Genomic DNA, 24,235 nt, shown 5'->3' with positions numbered 1-24,235 from the left:
TTAAGGCAATGTCAAACTGCATTAATTCCTAAATGCAGATGCAGCCATGGTTTCATTTTAGAATGATCGATGCCCGGCCAATAGTTCAGGCAATAATGAGAAGCCTGGATTCAGACCTGTGATGACAGTCAACAACTCTGAACTTACTAGAGGCTGTAAATTCTTATTGTTCTTTCTAATTATGTAATGCACCTCTTGGCAGGAAAGCAATCTTTATTAATGAAACATCTGTATGGTTTTGCCTCAGGGGGTGCTAAAATATGACAAGTTACTACATGGAGGATTCCAGTCCACAGGGGCTCAATTTTTTAAAAAGAAACCTGACACATAAAAGACATCATAAAAACATGTTTATGATTCTCCCTTGATTGCGCTGGCATTTGTGGTGGATACGATAAGATGTCTATTACCTCTCACCGTTTCCTGTTGCTACTTGATGAATGCTAATTTTACACATAATTCATCTGCAAAAAGGGTGAATTCAGAGAAGAAAAAGAAACCAAGCATCCTCTAAATTGGAATTTCATCCAATAGCCATGGAGGAGGCCACCCTGCTATGCAAAACAATTATAGTAAATGGCACTGTACTCTAAGGGGCATGACTAGGAGTGGACAGTTCTTTATCTGTCTCCCAAACCCACTTTAAACAAAAGGCAAATCTTGAGTTTCTTCTATCAATTTTATGGTGATACCTGTAATATTTGGAATCTTCTTAATGAACAAAAATGGCAAATAATTATTTCTTTATATATCTATTACCTTGAAACAAAAGAATTCTTGCCTATCTGCAGTGGCAATTTCTAGTATGTAGCTGCCACCATGTAGGTGTTAAAGATGAAGAAACTTTACAGGTGTTAAAAGAAAGAGGTGGCAACCAAATTCAGCAGCAATGATGTCATTGCCCCCTTGTGAGTTTGGCTTCTGAAAATGAAGCAGACCCCATCCATCAGGGTCCCCTTTGAGAGTTCAGCTTCAGAAGATGAAGCTGACTTACCATAGCTGTTCCCTCCTCCAGCTCAGTCTCACATCCCCCTGAGAGTTCCACTGGAAAAGGAGGTAGGAGAGATAGATACTATGCAGACCACCCCTAACTGCGCTGAATTGGGGCCATGGCAACGGCATGCCATAGCCCCGATCTGGCCTTTCAAGGTCAAAAAGGAGCTTCAAAAAGAGGTATATTCTCTCAGTCATAGAGGAAGGCAGTGGCAAACCTCCTCTAAACAAATCCTGCCCAGAAGACCCTACGATAGGGTCGCCATAAGTTGAAGTCAATTTAGAGGCACATAACAATAATTCCCTATCACAATAGAACCACTGTATCAATGGAACATACATAAGTGTTATCCTATTGTTTCAGTGAATGTACACTAGCAATTAAGTGTGCCAGACTACAAACCTGATCATTGTGGTTCAGCATGAGCTGTGTGTGGCAGGGGAGGGATGATGGAAGAGGCAATGTTACATGTCTGGAGACTGGCTGTCATAACAGAATTACAGAGTTGAAACAGACCACAAGAGCCATCCAGTCCAACTCCCTGTTATGCAAGAATACACAATCAAGCTACCGCCAACAGATGCCCAAGGAAGGAGACTCCATCACTCTCCAGAACAGCATATTCCACTGTTGAACAATTCTTACCATCAGAAGTTTTTTGTAATGTTCAAGTGGTATCCCTTTTCTTGTAGCCTGAATCCATTCCTCCATGATCCAGTCTCTGGAGCAGCAGAAAACAAGCTAATGTATGAGCCCTTTTTGTTTATATTGGGTTGCTATGTGTTCTGTGTGTGTGCACGTGCCTTCAAGTCACCTGTTACCTTATGGCAATCCAATGAATTTGATAGGGTTTTCTTAGGCACAGAATACTCAGAGTTGGTTTTGCCAATTCCTTCCTGCAAAACATTGCCTGCAGCAACTGTTTCTTGTTTGTTTGTTTGTTTTTGCAGTCTCCCATCCAGGTACTAAGTGGACATGACTCTGCTTAGCTTCCATTATCATATGGGATCTAGTACCTTTAAAATATGTATGTGTTTTATCTACATTCTTACTGGTGAATATTCCTCTTGTGAGTGAATTATTCCAAAGGTTTTGGAACTTTTCTCAAAGGAAATTGATTTTTATTAAAAATGGAAGGACAAGAGAGAAAATTCAAAGCACCTTTCTTTAGCAGCTTGATGATGGAGAGAGTGTATAGAAAAGATGTATTCTTCCAATATGTCCTAAAAAAGAAGAGAGAGAGAGAGAGATTAAAATGACGGACTCTATTCTCTCACATAACAGGATCTTGGGAATAAATAAAGTATTTTTTCTTGAATCAAGAATTTCTTAATCAAGAATGTTTTGAGTTTTGGGGTTGTTGTTTTTTTTAGAACATTCTACTAATACATTGTCTCTACTGATTAAAATGACTGTGTGAAAGTCCATAAAGCTGGGCAGTAAGGGGAAAATGTGGCTTCAGTGCATTTCAAAAGATTAGAGAGAGCTCAAAGGTACAAACTAGTCCCTCTTTGCTCTAGATATCCATACAAGAAATCAAGGAAAGCAGCTACCATTTAGCCCAGGAGAGAGATCAATGACATTTCCAATGCTAGTGCAAAACAGATTGATCAGTCCACAAAGCTGGTAAACGCAATGAGGAAAGTGAGGGTAAGAGCAGTGAGGAACCCTCTCTCTATTTCTCAAGATGCTTATTCAACTGTGAAAGATATTTTAAACATTAAATTGCTTAATGGGTAAGCCAAATATTACCATACTCCTAAATCCACTTTATTTATGAAATGGAGCAATCACAAATAGCTTAACCATATCTTTCACCTCCTTCAAGAAATAAGGTAGGTGTGGGAAATTTTGGAAGGCAAGGGTCCCATTATTTCCTTCCCCCAAGGAGACACTGGAGGGCCACACCCCCCAATGCAAGACCAATACAAAAATAATCCTGCCTGCAAGCGGCCTCTAGGGCATATGGGGGCATTTTTGCCATGTTTTACATCTCTACCTTTTTGACAACAGGAGGTGTACAAATGTGTATAGAAGAGGGGACAGTTCAAAGATATAGCCATGTTACTCTGTAGAATCAGTATGTAGAAAGATCTTGTTGTAGCACCTTTGAGAGTAACTGAAAGAAAGAAGTTGGTAGCATAAGCTTTCATAGACTAAAGTCTACTTCCTCAGATGCATCTGAGGAAGTAGACTTTTAGTCTACAAAAACTCATGCTGCCAACTTCTTTCGTTCAGTTAGTACCAAAGGTGCTACAAGAAGATGGGAGGACAGTCATAATAAGAACTTACATAAACCTACCAAAGTCTTAAGATCCTTTAAGGAAGGCTTCCTCTTAGTACTGCCACTATCACAGGACCATCTGGTGAGGACACAGGGTAGAACCTTCTTAGTCTTTGCCCCCAGAGTGTGGACTTTCCTTTGATGGGAGGTTAGGGTGCTTCCCTCTCTGTTCTTTGGGGGTTGGACTGGATGGCCCCTGTGGTCTCTTCCAACTCTATGATTCTATGATCCTTTTGCCAGCAAGCAAATATCTTTTGGGTGGGTTTTTCAGGCTATGTGGCCGTGTTCTGGAAGCATTTATTCCTGATGTTTCACCTGCATCTGTGGCTAGCATCTTCAGAGAATGGTGGCATGGAGGTATGTGGGGTAAATAGACTCTGTGACCCTTGGTTAAGAAGAAGTAGTTTACATGTTAAGAGCCCTGGTGGTGCAGTGGTTAAATGCCTGTACTGCAACCATTCACTCAAAACCATAAGGTCATGAGTTCAATACCAGCAAAAGGGCTCAAGCTTAACTCAGGCTTGCATCCTTCCAATGAGGTCGCTAAAATGAGTATCCAGATTGTTGGGGGCAATTAGCTTACAGTTGTAAACCACTTAGACACTGTTAGTTTAGTATGAAGCGGTATATAAATGAAGCTGTTTGTTTTGTTTCTGTGTGTTGGTCTGTTGGTGAATGGCAAGGCCTCAGGGTGGAAGGATATGTGAGGAGGATTTGAACAAATCTTGACTAAGCCACAAGTTGGAAACTACTTGAAGCCACACAACACACAAACTCATCTACTAAAAAGCAACTTTTTACTTCAGTTCTCGGCTGTTCTCGGCACTCTCAGTGGGTGGGGAATTCTAGAGGTTGTAGTCCAAAAGCATCCTGCTACAAATGCTATTTGGACTACAACTCCTAGAATCCCCCAGCCAGTATAGTCATTGGAGATACTATGAGTTCTAATCTGCAAAGCCAATTTTCCAAGTTCTGAGCCTGTCTGAGATACACAAGGGCTTATCTCTGCCAAGCAACTACAAACAAAAAGAAAGTTGTGGCAGCCCCAGAGAGCCCCTTTATCTGCACTGTTATCTAGGAAAATCAGCTTTGGCAGACCATGGCTTTGAGAAGAGATTACATTTCATGCCTCGAGCAATGGCATGAATGAGCAAATGTACTGAGGCAGGTTATACTGTTATGTCATCCCACATGGCACCCCTCTTCCTGTATCTTAGCTTCTCTAGGTTGGTGCTCAGCACAGAAGCCTAGGCATCGCTTTGAAGTTTGAACTGAAAATGCAAGGCTGACACTAAGAATTAATGATAGGTTTATAATATTATTTGGGAATGACAGGAAATTACAGAAAGCAATAGAGAGGCAGTCATGGAAAATGATGTTCCTGAACATCTAATTAGTGGTATATTTTCTGAAAGAGAGAGCCCTGGGTTCACAGTTGATGAATAGCCAGCTGTGTCCCACTTGTCTTACAATGAAATGTGACAACAGAATGTGCATTGGGTGCTGGAGTTCAACATGAAAGTTTCTCCTCGTAAAACACAAGAGGCAGCTGAAGGTGTTCATGTGCTTAGATTCCAGTCCTTGTAAAGATTTTTCTGTTGGAATAGTAAGTTATACATTAGCACAGACCTGAGAGTGATAATACTCAATAGTACAAGGACAGGTGTGCACAGTCTTCCCTCATTTTTTCCTATATTAGAATCATAGCATCATAGAATCATTGGAGATTATCACACACAGATGGGGTAGGGATAGGATTGTTCCTCCATCCTTTCCCATCCTTGACAGCGATCGCGTGAAAGCCTTTCATAATGTAGCACTGATCCTGTCATTATCCTCTCATTGAAGTGGCATTGCATTAATATGAATCCCCCATTAATGCAAAATGCCAGGCAATGCCACTTCAGTGATGGGACAATGATGTGACAATGACAGGATCAGTGTGACATCATATGAAAGTCTTTAGCGTGATCACTGTCACTCACGCTTTTCAGATGGGATAAGCACGACATTGTCTGAAAGTCCTTCCCACGATTGTGTGGAAGAATGAGACAAGAGACAGGACAATGACATCCATCCCCCATGTGATAATCTCCATAGAGCTGGAAGAGAATACAAGGTCCAACTCCCTGCCATGCAGAAACTTACAATCAAAGCACCCCGAGAGATGGCCTCTGTTTAAAGACCTCCAAAGAAGGAGATTCCACCACACCAAGGGAATGTGTTCCACCCTCGACTGCTCTTTCAGTCAGGAAGTTTCTTCTAATGTTTAGGTGGAATTTTTTTCCTGTAGCTTGCATCCACCGTTCCATGTTCTAGTCTCTGGAGCAGCAGAAAACAAGCTTGCTCCAATGTGACACCAATGTCTTTCCTACTGAGTCATACTTTTCATGATGTGTCCAAAGTATGACTGCCATTTGATTCATAATAATAATAATAATAATAATAATAATAATAATAATATTTTTATTTGTATACCGCTTTTCCTCCAGATCAAAGCGGTTCACAACATACAAGCTACATGTCACAAAGCAATAACAATACATCAACAGTGACATCAGCGATCTCATACAATTAAACAAAAATCCTCTCCCCCTGAAGATGGTGGTCGGAAGGAGGGCTCTTTTCTTCTTTCAGGCGAGGCCTGTTGTTGCTGGCCTGCCTCCTCCCCCTCAGATGGTGGTCGGAAGGAGGGGCTCTTTTCTTCTTCCAGGTGAGGCCTGTTGTTTGCTGGCCTGCCTCCTCCCCCTCAAGATGGTGGTCGAAGGAGGGCTCATCTTGGCCTCCAGAGAGAGTGGGAAGCTTGATCTGTTCAAGGCCATTTGTTGTCCTTCTCCAGCAACCACATCCAAATGAGTTTGATTCCATCCTATCCACCTTCTTCACTGTCCAGATCTCACTGGACATAATGATGGGGAGTACTATGGCTTGGATGACCCTCACTTTAGCATTTAGAGTTTTAGATTGTGTATGCTATATGGAATTTACATTTTAATATCAAGTATAGGGTGAAATTCACCCCTCCATGACCCTACATGTGGTGGTATGAACCTCAAGTGGATAGCTTAGGAGTCACCAGAGGGAGTGTGACTCACCCACACTGATCAAGAAAAGGTAAGAAAAGTCAATCAAGAAACAAACACCATCGCAGAACAATATTTCGTTCTTGTCTACAGGTCCTTAAGGCTAGGGAAGCTTGGAGATGTTCACATCCAAAGGGTCGCCATGAGCTGAGGTAAACTCAAAGGCAGTTAAACAACAAACAAAGGCAACCTTTGGCTATCCAAGACTGTTGGGCTCCAAATCTCATTAGCCCAGTTTTAAGGGCTAATGAGTTTTGTAACCCTGACTCAGGCTGCATCGACATGCAGAAATAATCCAGTTTGACACCACTTTAACTGACATGGTCAGTGCTGTGTAATTCTGGGAACAGTAGTTTTGTGAGACATTTAGTCTTTCTTGTCAGAGAGCTCTGGTGACACAACAAACTGCAATTCTAACAGTTTCCACAGCATTGAGCCATGGCAGTTAAGTGATGTTAATCCAGATATTTCTGCAGTGCAGATGCAGCCTCAGTAAAAGCCAGAATAGCAACAAATAGCTACAGTTCAGAGTAACGGAAAAGGTCACAGCAAACTTTTAAGGTCTGCTCTTTAATACATTAATATGCTTTTCTTTGCTGAGCTTCAATTTATGGGCAACCCTGTGAATGAAAGACCTCCATAAATACTGCTTAATGGTTAAGCAGGGAAGTTAGTGCTACAAGATCTCTTTGAATATCTAGAAGATGGTGTTTTCAACAGATGTATTCCAAAATACCTGGGGGCCTGAGGAAGAATTGCCAAATGATTCCGGCCTACTGATAATAGAGCAGTGTTTGCCTCTTATATAGTTAAGAATCCATCTCTTTCACAAGCTGGGGCAACAACAGTATGTATACAAAGACACCTTATCTGCAAAAAAAATAGCCTTAGTGCAGCTTTCCTCAGCTCAGCATCGCAAGACCTACCTGCCAAATTCCCTCAGCCCCAAAGCTCATGATATGCACACTTCATAGGGCAGAGGCATATTCTTTTTTTCTTTTTTACTTCTTCCGTATTTGCTTGTTGTTGTTGCTTTGCTTACATCCTGATATTACAAAAGAATTTAAGCAAGTAAGAAATCATGCATGGATACATCAATATCTAACTGTGACTATAGCAAAAACAGCTACTGGACAACAGTACCACAGTCCCCCTTACTGCCCAAAGGTACCACATGGGTAAACATTAATTGGATTCCATGTCCACTCCCAGCATTGATCACATGGCAGATTGTATTCTCCAGAGCACTCATCATAAGTTACATTTCCAAGTGATAATGGGAACAGCAAGCTAGGTGTTAATTTTATGTCCCCATTCATCTTTAATCCATCCAGCCTGCCTACATGAGATATTCATGCAAATACCTTGTCATGAGGCACACTTTGAGCAGCAAAAGTGACGTCATTTAATTTTTCAATATTCGGGCTCTGGTGGGATGGTAAATATCAAACTGTGCTGTCTTTGGCTCTGTTCTATTCTCGGCTTACGGAACAGCCCTTTCAGAGCTCGGAACACTTGAAAGCTTGAGTCACAGTCCAAATCTAGGGAAATGCTGCAAGCAAGGTGGCTATTCCTATCCACTTCTTTCCTAAATGGGCTCCTGTGCCCATAAAGAAGAGGGGTTTCTTTTAGTAGAAAATGTATCCTGGCATGCCTAGAAGCGATTAAAGGAAAATATGCCCCAGGGTTGCTTGACTTTCTTGTTGTGGTGGTGGGGGTGTCCGTTGTTTTTTAATTTAGTAACCCTAAAGCAAACTATGTGGGTTTTTAAAGCAAATTTTGTTTAGAGGGGTTTTTACTTACTCCCGAGATTGAGGTGTGACTTGCCCAAAGTCACTGAGTGGGTTTCCAGGCCTCAGTGGCAGATTCAAAACCCGGGTCTCCAGAGTCATAGGAGATTATATTGCACTGCGTTTCTGAGAACGTTCCATATCATCACGTGATGAAAACGTTCCTGGAACGGATATTACCGCATTAGAAATCAAAACGGGATCAGAACGGGAATCAGAACGGCAGTTTACCCCGCACTGCGATCCTTTTTCTTGAAACCATTCCAGAAACGGTTTTGCTGTATTAAGTTTTGTGGGCTGTCCTTCTGATGACGTCGCCACTCAGTGGTTGGACGGCTCAGGAGAGGCGCTGCCCCCAGGAAAGAGGGAAAAGGGAGGCTTGGGCCATGGAGGCTCGCCTCTCCTGAGTCCCTCGGCTTACTGAAATCCCTCAACCTCCCTTCCCCCATAGGAATCAATCCAAAAACGGAGTTTAAAATCTCTCCCAGATGCAGACAACCAAGGGGCTCTCCTCTGCTCCCTTTTAAACTCAGTTTTTTTGGATTGATTTCATGGGAAGGGAGGTGGGGGATTTCAGTAAGCCAGGGACTCCTGGCCGGGAAGAGTGCTTCTCAGCCTCACTGAGAAGTCTTCCCTCCGAAGATTCTCTTGGGAAGGGAAGGAAGCAAGCCCCTATAAAACGCTGGGCTTCATATGCTGGCATATGTTTTGAAGAAAATAGGATAAAACCTATGTAAACTGATGGGCCAAGGGCAGAGTCCCCCCTTGGCAGCCTGGGCATTAAGGGAGCTCCACGGAGGTCCCTTCAAGCGGAGGGAAAGGGAGGGTCTGGGCCAAGGGCAGAGCCCCAGCAGCCATAGCAGCTCTTAAACCGGTTTTTTGGTTGAAAGAAGTAGTCCCTCGGCTGTCCACCCATTTCCCCTTTTTTGCAGCTTGACACCAGTTTGCTTCTGTGTGTGTGCATGTAATGTGTGCCTTCAGGTTGTGAGCTTTCCCTCCCGCTTTAACTCTTGTCTGGCCTTGCTATGGAATTCTGGGAGTGTTTGCTTGCTTTTCTGTGGTGCTCCAAACAGAGGAGCTTTTGTGGGTTCCTCTTTGAGGGAAGGGAAGAAGGTCCTGGGCATCCCTGCCCCTGCATTGTGACAGCAAAGGAGCCCCACTGGACATGACACTAGAGAACCCCGGAGAAGCAGCCAGACCCTCTCCCTCTTGATCTCTGCTCGGTCCCCTCTCCTGAGGGAAGGAGGAGCTCCAGGAGGTCCCTTCAAGCCAAAGGAAAGCAAGTGCCAGGGAGGGGACTGGGCAAAGGGCAGAGCCCCAGGCAGCCATAGCAGCCTCTTTAAACGGTTAAGAAAAGAAGAGTTCGCCGGTCATCCCATTTCCCTTTTGGCAGCTTGACACCCTTTTGCTCCTGTGGTGTGCATGTAATGGTGTGCCTTCGGTGGTGAGCTTCCCTCCCCGCTTTAACTCTTGTCGGCTCTTTGCTATGGAATTCTGGGATTTTTTGCTTGCTTTTGTGGTGGTGCTCCAAACAGAGGAGCTTTTGTGGGTTCCCTCCTGGAGGGAAGGAGGAGAAGGTCCTGGGCATCCCTGCCTACCTGCATTGTGGACAGCAAAGGAGCCCACTAGGACATGACAACTAGAGACCCCCGGAGAAGCAGCCAGACCCTCTCCCTCTTGCTCTCTGCTCTGGTCTCTTCTTTCCCTCTCTTTCCCTGCTTTCCTCTTCTCTTCCTTGTCCCACCTTTCCTCCCTTTTTCCTCCCTTCCCTCCCTCCTTCTTTCCCCCCTCACACACACATACCTTCCCTCACTGCAGTCGCTCGCCTGCCTGCCTCCCTCCCTGCCTGTCATTCTTTCAGCCAATCAGAAGACAGAGGAATGAGGGAACGGATTTGAGAACGGATAAGAATACCGCACACACTTCTCTTGGAACGTTTTCATCACGTTTCAGCTCTCTGGGAACACATTCAGAACACATTCAAATCCGTTCCCTCCTGGAACACATTTGGAACACATTTAAGCGTTCTGAGAACCCGATTGGAACACATACGTGCGGTATTCTCAAATGCGTTCCGTTCTCATCACGTGATCAGAACGTTCTCAGAACGCAGTGCGATAATCTTCATAGTCCAATGCTCAAACCATTGCACCATGTTGCTCTGCTTGGCTTTGCAAATGCAAAATAAAAGCAGAAAAGAGCCTCTCTTTGAGACTGAATGAGATCACAGTGGCCTATAGCCTAAATTCTTCCTTATCCCTTGCCTCATGTTCCTGGAGTGCTACCACAGAGAAGGCACTCTCCCATGGCTCTACATAGTGTATTGCTAGAATGTATATGTAGGACACGGATGAGTAGCCTGGGGGATATTGATATTGTTGTTGTTGTTGTTGTTGTTACTATTATTGAAATACTCCAAATCATGCCTTCACAGTCTTTCTGTGGACCACCTTGAAACAACAGAAAGTATACAAAATGGGAACTAGAAATGATCACAATATTACTTCCAGGTTTGCCACAATGTTGCTGTGTGGTCAATAAGGGTCCAGAGGACCTGAAAATAATGGCAGGTGCAGCTCTTTGACCCCAGATATCTGGGAAAATATATCTTTTGAGTATTAAGTTCCAAGCCATTTAGGTCTTTAAATGTCATAACCAGGATCCTAAGCTCAAATGGAAAATGTATTGTGACTTCAAGTTGTTTCCGACTTAGGACACCCCTAAGGAGACTCTATCATGGCATTTTCTTGGCAATATTTGTTCAGAGGAGATTTTCCATTGCCTACTCCTCAGGCTGAGAGCATATTTCTTGCCCAAGGTCACCCAGCAGGGTTCCATGGCTAAATGGGGATTTGAACCCTGGCCTCCAGAGTCATAGTCCAGTGCTCAAACCACTACATCAGGTTTCTATGTAGTGTTTCTGTCTGCAATCTAAAAGCAGTCTTTAAAAAAAAAACAATCTTTTAAAAACCATGGTTGCAAACAGCACCAGCAAAATAGGCCTGCTCTGGAACAAGTTCCTGCTCTCAGTGCCTCTGAGGAAAAACACATGCAGCATAATATTCCTTTTTAGAAGCATTACTTAAGCTAGATGAGGTGCAGGAATGGCTGGGGAGGAACAGTCACTAATACCTACCATTACCTTAATTAGTATGCAAGTTGATTTTCCAACCCAGCAATGATTGTAGGCATCCCCTTCCATGCACTCCAATGAAATTGTGCCTAGTCACAGTGCCTAGCAGAACATTCAGCGCAGCACTAGTATTAGTCACAGTGCTTTAATGTTGCAATCACTATTAGTAAGTTGTGGATATTGAAGATGCAGTATACATGCAGTGTATTTCATTTCTTTTTAGACAATGCAGGAGCATCCTTACATGGGTTTGGGGCATGCAGACTGCACAAGGTGACACATTAAGAGGGAGTGACACTACTGTTCCCCAAAACATCTGCCTTTTTGGCACAAATGGGCTGTGGCTTTACCTCCATCCCTTTAAAACTCTGGAGCTCAGGGGAAGAGATGCTATGAGCGGGGATAGGCTCAATGGGAGGAGAAAGAGGCCTCCAGGTGTTATTGGTTTTTTAAAGTAAAATTTTAAACATTAAAATTTTAAATTTTAATTTCTTAAAAATATGTTATTTATTTTAAAAAAAACACATCACATCTTACCAAATTTTCATTTTAACTGCATGAAACTATATACATGGAAAAACATTTAGGCTGTGTGCATGACATTGTAATTTAAAGTTATAATCTTAATTTTGCTAGTTGTTTATGTCATAAATATTGCCATTACATTCATACTATATGGGAATTATAACATCTGTTCCAGAACATTACTAAGGATTCAGCACGGTGTGGTATGGGAGGGGATCAGTGGGAGAGGGGTGACACTATGAGTTACCACACTGGTTGACACTAACCCTAGTGATGCCATTGGGACAATGACAATGGATGTATCTAGGTGATTACTATGTAAGCATAGCTATGCATGTGGGACCACTGCACTTGTAGTCATGCATTATAGTGCACAGAGTATCATGTTAATATGTATTGTATTGATACATGTGAATATGTAATGTCTTGATGCATATTCACGTGCCTTTGCACATTGCAATTGTGCAATGGGTTGTCAGCCATTCCCATTGATAATTGATCCACATGTCACACTATGTTGGTATTCTGTTTAGGTGTTGTATAAAGTAACTCCACTGATGGATATTTACACTATATTGTAGAGATAAAGAACTCAGGTGTTAGCACCACCAGGTGTTATTCAGCAAAACAGCTCAGTACTGAACAAACTTAGGATCAATGCTTTCAAAATACTTCTCACTCCTATTTCTTCTTGGATTTCACCTGAATCTGTTTCTAAAATGGAACCAATTCATCAAGAACATGCAATTGTGTTTTGTTTAATATTGTTACTATAGTTGCTATTGCTATTCCATATATTGTATGAGGGCCAATAGGGCATAGTGATTTGGGTGCTGGACTACGACTCTGGAGACAAGGATTTGAATCCCAGCTTGGCCATGAAAACCTGCTGGGTGACCTTGGGCAAGTCACATGCTCTCAGCCTCAGCAGATGGCAATGGCAAACATCCGCTGAAGAAACCTGCAAAGAAAAATCCATTATAGGTTTGCCTTCGGGTTGCCATAAGTCAGAAACAACTTGAAGATACACAGCAACAACAAACTGTGCTTGCAGTTTGGTGGCTTCTTCCTCTTTCTCTACTACATCATTGATGCATTTGACACAGAAAAAATATAAGAAAACAGTTTTAATGTAATTCTGCATAAGGTTGTACTGTCCTGGACTACGGCCAGCACAAGTCCAAACAAACGCTGATAAGGGTGTTGCAGCAAGAAAGAAGCTAAAAGGCAGTCTACAGACTTTTCGGTTAGTCCACAAGAAGCACACCAACAACAAAGCCAAGGTCAGGATTCCAGAGTCCACAGTAGTCAGTTCAGTCCAGGGTCAGGGCAGCCAGAAGGTAGCAAAAGTCCAGTCCGTTCCGAAGTCAGGGGACCAAGGCAAAACAAGGGTTCAAGGAAGCAAGAAGCCAGTACTGACAGTAATCAGAAGGATACTGCAATAAACTCTGGCACCGATTCAGCATCTCCCAGCTCATTAAATAGGAGACGCTCTCCCCGGTGCCATCTGAGGCTTGTTTGCTAATTGCCTCTCAGCAATTCTCCTGGACCGACGCACGCAAGCACTCTCAGCCCTGCGTTGCTTAAAGGAAGGAACCTCCAGGCTTGGTTCTTCCCCAGAGTCACCACTAGGCTGTTGAGCCTCAGGAGGAAACCCTCCAGTGCTAGGACCTGGCTGAGCTTCCTCCTCTGAGGCTGGGAGGTCAGGGCTGGGAACTGGCAGGGCAGGATTAGGACCTGATGTAGCCTCCATTTCCCCCTGCACTGGAGGAGCCACATCCTTCTCCTCGTCCTCTGAGTCCTGCTCTTGGCTGGCCATGACATGTACTGAGCTTCTTCTTCCTCCTCCTTGTCTGCCCAAGCACAGAACATATGTGTGCATCAATGAAACATTCTACAAAAGGAATAGTTGTGTAATCATATGTACAAGTACAGTACACCAAGATTGCTTTTTTCCCCTTTGTAGTGTTTTATCACTTCAGATATGTACCTCAGTAAAGTTGGAGGGCTGAAAAATCACTCAAAATATAATTTTTAAACATTCTAGTTAAGTAATTTAGAACAAAGTGGGAAACCCATGGAATGATCAAGGAACAAACCAAATAAATCCTTTTATGCCTGGATCTCTTCAGAGTTTCTCCTTATGATGAAACCTTGTGAAGGAGAGAGTAAGATTGTCTGGCCAGCCTTTCCACCAATGCTAGTATTCTTGCTGGCTTTTTGCATTCAAACACTACTGGGGAGCTGAAAGATGTATGTATTGAGGCTTTCTCATCTGTTTGCATACATCAAGGCACACAGCACCTAAAACTGTCCAAGTGTTTTTGGTTGATAAGGCAGGAAATCCCACAAGTGTCCTTGTTCCTCCTGGACAGTAAAAATACAATAATGACAAATTAAATAGCTAACAATAATAATACCCTAAATCTGTTACTTGAGGTGGCTGCCTTACTCTGCTTAATAGTAAAGTCAACTTTGCTTGACTGATCTGTATTAGCCAGGACTGCTGGCCTGCCTCTAGGCCACAGAGACTTTTCAAGATACAGGCGGGATATAGACCTCCATATAGTACGTATTCTATACGTACTAGGGTTAGGAAGGGGCGGTGCTTCCGCACCCCCCTAACCCTAGTACGTATAGAATACGTACAACATGGCGGCGCCCCTTCCACATGGGGGCCGCCATGTTTACGTACTGGACGCATAGCGTCCAGACGTGTTGCGACGCCTATGATGTCGCGAATGCGCCAGCGGCGCCTCGTGACATCATAAAGGTGCCGCAAAAAGAAGCTCCAAAATGGAGCTTCTTTTTTGCTCCGCGTGGGAGCCGCCTGGTTTGGCTGCTGCGGCTCCCTCACGGAGCAAATGGCGCCGGCGGGAGACCGGTCTGTAACCCGCCACAGTCTCTGCAAAAAAGGAAAAAAGCCTTCCTTGTCAACTGCCCAAAGCAGCTGGGTAGAAAAAGAACATGTTTGCTATTCCCTGACAGAGTGGCCATCCTGAGCCAAGAAACAAGGTGAGCTCAAAACATGGAAATATTTCTTTGTTCAATTGCAACTTCCAGAATCCCCCAGCCAGATGACCAGTAGGGATTGTGGAAACTGTAGTCCAACAAAGTAACTCTCCCAAGATTCCAGATGGGTCCAAAAGGAGATCAATAACCTAGAAATAGTACCTGAAAAAATGTTTGGGGCACTTGGTTGGTTAATTTTACTTCACTGATTTATTTCCATGCAGGTGCCTATAACCATCTTTCCCATGTTCTTTTTTTAAATAAAAAACAATTTAATAAAAATTAAGACATACGTTTTCTTTTCACCATCTAACTTTGATAATCTCATCATACCTAAGCAGAGTTTAAAGTGGGTTAACTGTCATAAAGAAATCCCAAGGGTATGTGAAACAGTTAAAGTGTATTCAGTTGTGGCAGCTGCACCACTTAATTAAAAGTCAATTAAGAGTTCTTCTAGCATTCAAGGGAAACAAAGGAATAATAATGATGTTCCTGAGCAGGAGGGGAAAGGTTATAGTAATTGTTTCTGCTGATAGGACTGTTACAAATTTCAGCTACATGCTGGATGAGAGAATGCACTGTGAAGTTTGATTTTAAAAGAGAGGCTTAATGTTCACAGAATATCACACAGAAGGGTTTGCACCTTTGAAACTAACTGTGCAAAGGAAGTTGTAGCATAAGCTTTTGTAGACTTAGTGGCTACACAGATGGACAGCATGCAGCCGCCCCTTTTTGTCCCAGATTAGGGACATGGCAACCACATGCCACAGCCTCCGGAGGACACAAAAAGAAGCTGAGAAAAGCAGCTTCTTTTCAGCATCCTGGAAGGGGCATCATAGACGTGCCGGCATGCCATTATGATGGCCCTTAGCTGTGCTGCACCATTTGGGTGCTATGCCACAATGGCGTCATCATGGTGTGTGCCATGTAAATGGGCACGTGGCAACATGGCACCATGGGGCTGTCAGGGATGATGGGAGTTGTAGCTCTTCACCTCTGGCTCCAACTCACCACCTTGTTATGCAGCGGTGCTGACCAGCTTTGGTAAGTGGTTAATGCTTTTCTCCAAAGCAGCAGAGTTTCAGAGAATAGGCTGAAGACCCTGACAAACTCTCCAAGCCTTCTCACTCTTCTTCCTGAGATGTCTCCAAACTTCTCCAGGATTCTGCTGGCTCTTGTATCTTCACTGAAGACACCAGACAACTCTGTAGTCTTATATAAAAGATCTACTTTATTCTACTATATACAAATACTAATGCCCTCACAATCTCCAATATCTCCAAAACACTCCAACTACCCACAAAATACATTGGCAAACATTGCTATTATTATAGCCATTGTTAATCACCACCCACTAGTCAGTTTCCACCCAGTGGGCATGTACATTCATTTTGATTAGTTCACATAGTTCAACCCATACTTAAGAATTTCATCATTTCACCTTGTACACTTAATGAATCTCAGGTGTTTCCAATTGTACATTCTATAATTCTGTCCTTGACATTCAAGACTTCTAAATTACATTAGCTTTTTCACCTGTGTAGCTTCTTAATTGCTCTTGCTTAGTCATTGTGACTTTCACATACATGTTTTATTTCTACTACTGTATGTCCCATGTTGCATTTTCCTTAACAGGGGCATGGTCATGGCATCAAGCATGCGGATGCTACACCATGACTCTACCCACAGGCTGGCACAAAGTGCCGATCTGTTTCCCCTCTTAGTCTACTTCCTCAGATGTATCTAAATTCTCCGTGTAACTGAGATAGTAGATCTAGGCTACAAAAGGTTATATTACAACGCCTTACACCCTGACTACTCATTGTACATAATCTCATCCTATAATATCCTATGCTTGTCTGGAATGGAGAAAAATACCTTAATAACATAATGGCTAGAATTCTGTTAGTGTCACACACCTGCATAAATTCCCTTACGTGTACAGTTGTACTTTTTTGATACTATACAGCAGAGTTATTTAAATCATGGTTACTTAAGTAGATTTCTATAAATGCAATCGTTTCATATAGGCCAAAATCCTATTGTCAGGCCTAAGTAGAGAGCCACTGAATCAGTTGGATGCTGACTCACCATTAAACAATTTATTGAATGGGCTTACTTTAGTTGGGGCTTCCAGACATGCATTGCACATTCTTGAATGGTGCATAATTATCCATCAGTACTTTTATATTCACTGGGCTTGCTGAAACAGCCACTGTGTATTTGCCACTACACAATGGGACAATAAGAAGCACATTGGCAGATACATTATGTTAGTATTTAGCAGAAGAATGGTGCAGCATAACCACTACCAATGGAAGGAAAGAATATTTGTAATTATTTGTTCCCAGATAAAAATGTAATTGGGAAGAAAAAGAGAACTTTGTACAATTCACACGTTTAAGTGCAGGAAAAAAACACAAAAGGCTAAAATACTGTTGGTGATTTACATACACATAATGTCATGTTTTGTCTCCAGGATCCTAGCATGTCCTGTGAGTCTTAAGGCTCTCATGAAGCATCTGAGAACCCAGAGAACATGTCAGGGCTGCAGTAGCCCTAGCAGAAGAGCTGTGTTCCCAGCAGCCGCAAGAGCATAGTTCTCTGGAACCACAGCCCTCAGATGAAGAGCCAGACTGACCATGCCTACCCCCATGAAGGGACACCAGGAAATAGAAAGATGCCAATACTCTCAGCATTTAAATAAGAATTACTCTGCAAATAGTGAGTACCTGCAAGACTCAGATGGACTATAAATATCCCAGCACCTCCCTCAGTCCAGTATAGCTGACAACCATCCTTCTTCCTTAGGAGAAATCCACACTGGTACCTCATTCCTTGATTAATTGCCTGCTGCCTAGAACTCTTTATTTTATATTATCTTTTGGACTGCTTTCCTGGACTGAATCTTGACTCATGAAGGAACTGGACTTGATTAAATGATCTCTGCTTTTCTACTGACATTTTGGTGAATTGGACTCTCCCTCTCCCTCCCTCTCTGATTAAAACCTAGGCAATCAGAAGCAGAACCTCGCTGCAAATCTTTGTTACAGTCTTGCTCACTGGTGGAAGAAGAGTGTAAATGCCATCCTGCTGCATCGATTAACAGATGAACAGATCTCCATCACTTGATGTTATCATCCCCCTCCCCCCTTGAGAGTTTGGCTTCTAAGGATGAAGCAGACCTAACCATCCAACCTCCTGATTGATCCACAGGAGAAGATATGAGAGATAGTCTTAACTCCTCAAGAAAGGCAATGGGTGTGGTGTCCAGAACAGACCCAGAGCTTTCCCCTCAGGTGAAGTGAGAGGGTGTGTGCACACAGCAAGGAAGTGCCCTTCTGAAATATGGTCTACAAGTTGGGTAGGTCTTGGTAAATCTGGCTCTTCCTTTGAAGGTGGCAGAGGAGTCTCTCCTCTTGTGACTGCAGATCTGCCATGTCCTCTGGGCTCTCAAGCCCTATATAAGAGCCTTCATTCTCAGGGCTCATTCCCACTGACAGAATAACACAGGTTATGATTCGGATCCGCTCTGTGTTTGTAACTGACTTTAAAAAATCCCTTGTTCTCACTATAAAAGGAGATCTTTTTTTGCCACTTGAGTCGGTTTTCTTTTTTTCATCCCCATTTGCACTGCCTCAAGCCAGGAATAGGGGAAGCCAACGATGGAGCACAAGCTGGCAGGGGGAGGGAGCCAAGGCCAGGGACAGTGACCGGGCACCAGGGAAGCCAAGCGGAGGAAGCCAAGTGGCAAAAGAAGGAAGGCACCAGGGGAATGGAGGAGGAGGATGAAGGGGAGGGCAATGTTTTTTAAAAATAAAATAAAATAAAATATAGACTTTTTGATTTATTGATTTTGCAACTACATGTCTTGCAAGTAGTTACAAAATCAAACAATTGCATATTCTATCAGTCACATATTCTATCATTTTTTTTAAAAAAAAACACACAAGTACACAGGCAGTGCTGAAAGGGGATGGGAAATGGTAGATCTATCAAAACATCACCCCTCTGCCATTTGTCCCTCTCCTCAGAAAGAATCGATTCTGATCTGGTGTTCCCACTGTTAGGAATCACGTCAGAACTGATTCTTCTCAAAATAACCTCCAAATAACTGTTACCAAAGAAAACCTGGGCTTTTTGCATTTGCCCACTTTATTTCTCCTGGAATTGATCGAATGAGGATAAGGATCGATTTCCAGTGGAAACTAGGGGCATATAGCTCAAATCAGGATTCAGAGCTTTTCGTAGTGGGAACGACCCTTCAGATTCATAGTTCATCCCAGGGAGGCAAGGCACTGCACCTTCTGTTTTTGAACAGCTGGCACCCTGCCTGCTGTTGCAGTGGGAGAACAGAACAGATACGACTGCAGGCTGTTAAGGTAGGTTTGGAGTGGTCAAACCAGGAGACATTACTTAGGGCTGGTCTACACAACAGAAAAGTCTTAATTCCAGTTGAATAGAATGCAATCTGTCCAGATGGGATTTGCAGGAATTTGGGCTTTTGGGGGGGGGGGGGAGAAAAATTCCTTAAACTCTGCAGGAAAAAATTACTTTTTTTACTGGTGCCCACAGAAATCTGCAGAAATGTGCATTATTGCACATGTGGCCATCTGTCTGCTTTACATGGATTCAGATAGCTGTGCATTTTCAGCAGAGGGAGGGTAAATAGATGAGAATAGATGTGAATTTGTGCTGAAAGGTAAGACATTAAACTGTTGGTGAAAATATGTGAAAATCCACAGCAATGTGCATAATACACTGACATATTGACTAGTACTTACTGTACATACATACTCATAACTAAGATGATGTATATTGGCTGTTATTATTATTTTTGTTCTCGTTGTTGTTATTTTGCAGATACAGAATTGGCTGCACAATGTTTGTATTCATCAGAAGGTTGGTGTAGTGCAACCACAACTCAGCTTCACAAGAGTAGATTTACCCTTGAATCTCAGCCATGTTCTTGCAATGTGAAACAAATATAGGTGGTATTTATGGAAACAGTGAAACTGAGATTGAGAGATTTTCACATCCTTACTCCAAAGTGGTGAGTCTTGGCCTACTTCATTATCCAACTGTACCTCTCATGCTGCCGGAACTTTTATTTTCACATACATCCCTGTTGGCTTTTGTGCTGCTAATGCTAAGTTACCTCATTGTTTCCCAGCAAAACGTCATGGTTGTTGAGAGACAGAACAAATTATGGAAAGCCAGTTGCTTGTCAAGGTAGCAGAATATGAAGCAGCAGGTCTGTCAAGGGGTTTGAAAATGTTTTAAGATGCAGATTGAAAAACAAGATTCTATTTAGTTCATCCATAATAAAATCAGATGCAACATGCTGAAATGCCAATCCTGAACTTATCCTTGATCTAGCTTCAAATGGAATTATTAGGCTTCATCTCAAGAATATAAGCCTTTCCTTGCCAGATATGTGGCAGCTACAAACCAGGATGCAGCTACAGCATACCTAACACATGGCCATTCAACCTCTATTGAAATGGCTATAAATACCACAAGAGAAGGGCAGATTATAGCAGGGGTTGGGAAAGCTACATTTGCTCCCTCCATTCCCCAACCAACACATCTGATGGAAAAACTTTTCTCCACTGAAACAATCCTGTCTCTATTTTTAATATAATGTCTTACCTTATAATATTGGCCTACCTTAAAGGAATTGTGCAGTGATTATAGTTATAATGTGTGCAATACAATCCTAGCAATCACTTAAAACCTTAAACAGTCAGATTTAGCCCAGGGCTTTTAGTGTTTCACTCTTCAAAGTCTGTGTTTGAATCAGTATGTATTCAGTCAACTGAATTAGGATTGCCAGCTTCTTGTTAGGTTCCTCATCTTTAAGATTTCTATGCAATACTCTCAACATTTCAGTTTCATTTCAAAAACTGCAACATTGGAGTGTGGTCAATATGTGAAAAGTTATTGACATGAAAGAACATACAAGGTATGAAAGGAAACAGTATTTTCTTTTGCTGGAGTCTACAGGGAAAAGGAAGATTTCACACACACCCTCCTCTCCTCTCCTTTCTTTCTGTGGAAGTAGTAGACTGCAAACTAGTTTTGCAATTTGAACTCAGTTAGCAGCAACTGAATTAAGCCAAGGACAAAAAGGGAAAGTGTAAGAGAAAAAAGAACCTAGGACATGTCAAAAGTAGCTGGAAAAGTAGGATGACAGATGACTAATTAGGACCATCCATTCCAACTATCTTGAGTGGAAGCAGTAAAGGACAGGAGAGACCCTTTCAAGACCACAGGAATTTACCACATACTGTGCAGCTGCAGACTTGTCTACATAGGGACTACCAAACGTGGCGCCATGCATGAATCAAGGAACATGAGAGAAGCTGCAGACTGGGCCAGCCAAAAAAATCAGCAGTAGCAGAACACATAATAAACCATCCTGGGCATAAAGTGCTATTTGAAAAAACTTAAATTCTGGACCATGCCAACAACTATCAGGTCAGAATGCACAGGGAAGCCATTGAAATCCACAAACACCTGGACAACTTCAACAGGAAAGAAAAAACCCTGAAAACACCAAATCAAGATCCAGCCCATGCAAAGAAAACCACCCAGGGTCAGAGTGGTGATTTCCCAGCAGATCATTACTTAAATAGACACCCTGAGGCCTTGCCATTCAACAACAGACCATCACAGAGATTAACATGTAAATCACATGCTCTCAAAGAAAGGTCACATAGTATGTATATACCCCACTCACTTCCATGCCAGCATTCTCTGAAGATGCCAGTCACAGATGCTGGTGAAACATCAGGAATAAACTCTTCCAGAACACGGCCACATAGCCCAAAAAACCCACAAAAAATATGGAAACAGAACTGTCTCAAGTGTAGTACCTCAGGGTTCTGTCCTAGGTCCATTACTTGTCCATTTTTTATTAATGACTTGGAAAACAGGGTGGAAGAAATCTTTATCAAGTTTGCAGATCATACAAAACTGTGATGGGTGGCTAAGACATTGGAAGATAGGAACAAAATTCAAAAGGACCAAGATAAACTAGAAAAAGGGGCAGAAATTAATAACAGGAAATTCAATAGAAACAAATGTGAAATTCTACATTTAGGTCATAGGTATAGGATGGGGGATACATGGCTCAGGAATACTACATGCAAAAATGACCTTGGGATCATTGTTGATCATAAATTGAACATGAGCCAGAAGTATGATGATGCAAAAAAGAATGTGAATGCTGTTTTAACCTGCCTAATTTCCAAGTGGAGGGAAGTAACATTCTCGCTATATTCTGTGCTGGTCAGGCCTCATCTGGAGTATTGTGTTTAGTTCTAGGCACCTCATTTTAAGAAGGATATAGACAAGTTGGATCAAGCTCAGAGAAGATCAACGAGGATGACAAGAGGTTTGGAAATCAACATGTAAGGAAAGGTTGAAGGGCTGTGCATGTTCAGCCTGGTGATGAAAAGACTGAGGTTTGACAGGGTTACTCTCTTTAAAAGGTTGTCACAGATAGATGTGACGGAAAGGAGGGAGTATGCCTGTTCTCTGAAATCAGAAAGTAGAACCAGGTATAATGGTTTAAAGACAGATACGGGTAGATTTCGATTAAAAATTAGAAGGAACTTCTTGACAGTAAGGGTGGTACAGCAGTGGAACCAATTGCTTAGGGAGGTGGTGAGGTGGATGCCTTGAAAAAGAGGCTGAACAGCCATCTGTTGAGGATGCTTTAGTTAGAGATCTTGCACTGAGCAGAGAGTTGGACCCAGTGATCAGCAAGGCACCTTCCAGCTCTATGAGTCTATGTTCTTATGAAATCAGGACAATTGGAGGGTATAATATGGCTGTCAGCCACAAAATCCATAGAACAAAGAGATTTAATTTTCATTTCCTTTTTTTGCCAAATTTTTCAAGTTTTAACTTGAGGGTTAAAAAAAAATCAACTCTTGATTTCCCCATGGCCATACCTAAGAACAGCCTACATGTTTTGTGAGCCATAGTGTGCATAAATGATGGGAAGGCATTGTCAATGTATCTTTCTGTGTGGAAATGGGTTTGGCTAAATGGCCCTTACACTTCCCTTCCAACTCTTATGATTCTAGGATTCAGTGTTAAATTCTTTAAAATCTAATACTCACTTAACTACCTGGGTTGTCCATTTCATTCTCCCTCCCTCTCTTTTTTAATTGCTAAACTGAACAAGATATCCTGGAGTTAATTCTAGTGCTGCTTAGTAAATGGAGCTATTATGATGCTAAGCAGCAATGTCTGTTAGTTTTGTGCTAATGTGAACTGCCTTTGCATAAAGCCCAGGGAGAGCTTAACTTAAAGAGGCTCAGATCTATAAAGAACAGACAATGGAAGTGTTTAAATTTCCTACCAATACCAAGCTCTGTGGACTGGATGTCAAGAAAACAGAAAACTCAAAAGCAGCAGGGGACAACTTTCTCTTATTCATTATCTTGGCAACCATATGAAAAGGGGAAAGAAAAAAGAAATCCTGGAAGCAGAGATGACTGACATGTTTATACAAACTCAGGAACCTGGGGGAACAAGCCAAAGAGATGGGTTTTATGGTTTTTTTGTTTCCTTTGGGTGGGGGGAATCTTATTTTATAAAGGGGAATGTGCTGATAAAACAAGTTTTGCCGAATACTCTTTGCCATATTCCAAAAATGACACCCATTTTCCCCCTGTGTGGAGTACTGTACCATAAGCCCATCATATCTACTATACCTCACAGATCGATAGGGATCATGGAAGCAGAGCATTGGAAGCACTTTGGAAGGCTGGTTGTCCAAAGGTGTTTTCAGGTGGATCTATGGCCTTCCTCTAGTCAGGTACAACTGGTTTATAGATGTCCATTTAGCAGGCCTTCATAAATTCACTGACAAAAGAAATCCAAGCTCACTAAATGAGGGAATATTTTTCGAATGACACTGAGCTTTCAAGTTAAGCTGTAGGAATTTCGCTTCACAGGTTATGTAGACCAGTGCTACTCAAAATGATGGCTTGAGGACATGCTGGTCTACAGGCCATTTCATTTAGGCAGCTCCCAACTATTGGCTGAGAGTCCAAATGAGATTCCAGGAAGCTGTATAAATATGATAATAATATGACACAAAGATGGTACCAGTCCTTGACAGAAAGAAGGTTGCCAGTCTGCCACTACAGAAAGTTTCAGAAACATTGAAAAAGGAGAGGTTGAGCCTCATATACAATTGAAAAAGGATTATGAACACTTGAGATCCATGGATTACACACTCTCTCCCCTCTATTCTAGTTGGGTAGGTTCCCAGAGGCAAGGGTCACATAGATTATATTCTGTCTTAATGCTGCTTTGTACTTTTTCAGGTACCTAATATGATCTTTTACTGTCTTTGTAAGCATGAAGATAATTTTATTACAAATGTTTTATTAA

Source organism: Sceloporus undulatus, chromosome 3, assembly GCF_019175285.1.
Source record: "Sceloporus undulatus isolate JIND9_A2432 ecotype Alabama chromosome 3, SceUnd_v1.1, whole genome shotgun sequence".
NCBI lineage: Eukaryota > Metazoa > Chordata > Lepidosauria > Squamata > Phrynosomatidae > Sceloporus > Sceloporus undulatus.
Note: the sequence above shows the minus strand (reverse complement) of the source record.